The sequence below is a fragment of the Phanerochaete carnosa genome (assembly GCF_000300595.1).
Source record: "Phanerochaete carnosa HHB-10118-sp unplaced genomic scaffold PHACAscaffold_12, whole genome shotgun sequence".
Lineage (NCBI taxonomy): Eukaryota > Fungi > Basidiomycota > Agaricomycetes > Polyporales > Phanerochaetaceae > Phanerochaete > Phanerochaete carnosa.
Window position 1 is genome coordinate 1,134,303 of NW_006767639.1, and position 2,131 is coordinate 1,136,433.

Consider the following 2,131-nt stretch of genomic DNA (forward strand, 5'->3'; position numbering starts at 1 on the left):
CTGAGCTAGCACTGCGTAGGGCCTGTAGAGCCTCTCCGGCACCTCTCGGCATGCTATATATGGTGTTTCCATCAACTGGGATTGAAATATAGACCACATTTGGGAGACATGCCATAACATACCGCTTTGGGCGCTTGTTTTTGTTTTATGACATGGGAAGGTGGAGAACATATGTTTGAACATATTTGCTATACTAAACATATGTCAGAAACCAATATTGAGCCCGCTATTCACAAAATACTCGCCAAGAGTCGAGTTTTTGCGGATGTAGCGCGGACTTAAGCCCCATCAGCTCCATCAAGTGCCACCAAGCTGCTACCCGGCTATCTGGCTCCCTACATCAATTTCGCTTTTTGGGGCCATTCTTGGCTCAATTCCTCCCCTCCCCTTTGTCTAATAAACTCCAAACCTTCTGACATATGTACCTGTACTTATGTAGAGTAGTTATGTGCAGTTTAGAGTGAATATAACTGCTGTATAATATACTATACTTTTGTTTCTATTAAAAATCGATTTCTTTGGGCCTGAAAGTAGCAGGAAACCCTTTGCAAAGCTCCTACAGCTCTTCTAATGTTATACAATTATGATAGATGGCACTAGAATTCTTTCCAAGGGTGTGGGGAGCCTGAGGCATCTACAAACTCTCTGTAGAGCCTGCGAGGCTTGGCAAATAAAATGACACATATCAGATGTTTTCATATGCTAGAAGGTGTCGCTTTTAGCCCAGGATAAGATGGCTATGGTTTATTTTCGATCCCAGGCCTTGGAAGCCGTCCGATTAAGCAGATCTTAGTGTTTTCTATGGGCGCCTATCCGCTGATCTCGTCGAAAACACCTCCTACTGGCTCAACCACTTGGAATCGGACGAGCGGACCGTTTCCAATCAATTACCAGCCTATCAAAACGGGGGTATACAACTTTATAGGTCTAGGGAACATGTATTGGTGGAGCAGTGCATCAGTTAACCCCAGAGTGACACCTTGATGAAGTTCTGACCAGTTCAAAACCACCATCTGTGCACAGGTGTGTGCCTGGCTCCTACAGCATAGGTGGGAAGGGGATCACCACCTGGGAGGGTTATAACATGTTTGAATACTATGTATGTAGCTGCATTTAGCTTGTCTCTGCCTGTAGGCTTCTGTACATTTGCATATGTGGTGTTTTTAAGCCCTGTTTGCGTACCCATGTTGTTGAGTGTAGGTTAGCCCCTTCGCAGTGTGATAAGGCTCCACAGAGCTGCATATATTATTTACTAGTGCTAGGTCATCCGCACAACCATTTGTACCTAGCTACATTCATTACTAAAGGCTGAGAACAGTGTCCAAGCTATCATGAGTGCAATAAGAGTTCTGACCTCCTGCCTGCATCTCTGCATGTTATCCTGGCCTCTAAATTGCTTCCCCATGCTTGCATAACATGTATAGATATGTCTAGAGCCATCTTACTTTTTTTTAAAGCTCTATACAAGGTACAGGACCATTTGTTTCTGGTGCCCTTTTTCACTTTAAAGCTTATTTATTACATATTATAATATATACACCACAGGAAGACATGAGAGTTAAGATATACACCACAAAAGTATACTAGAACCTATTATAATACTTGCCCTGACAATTCTATCAGGGGGGAAGGAAGGGGAACAGGTGTAATAGCTTGCAGAAGCTGGTTTCCCGCGCTCTGGTGCTTATTTCAAATCCGGGAGCGCTACCATATATATCCAAAAACTCGCTAGCTCCTGGCGAGTTTTTTGTGAATAACAGCCCAAATACTGCTTTGCTGAGCTGCTTACTAATGGAGAACTTGTTTGTACATGTGTTCTCCATGACATGATGCAAAAACATTCAATATGTGGTATGTTCAAAATATATCATATGTTTTGAGATGCTTTACCATATTGGGATGATGTTTTAGCTTAGTCATCTTTTCAATTAAGCGGTATATTACATATGCAGCCTATTTTCAAGCTCAGTTGATGGAAGTACCATATATAGCATGCCGAGAGGTGCCAGACAGGCTTTACAGGCCCTACGCAGTTGCTAGCTCAGTTATTAGTAGGTAATACATCGCACACTGTAGTAGTTACTACCACATGATTAATCAAACCTGATCCATCGCCTCCATGGCTTGGGCT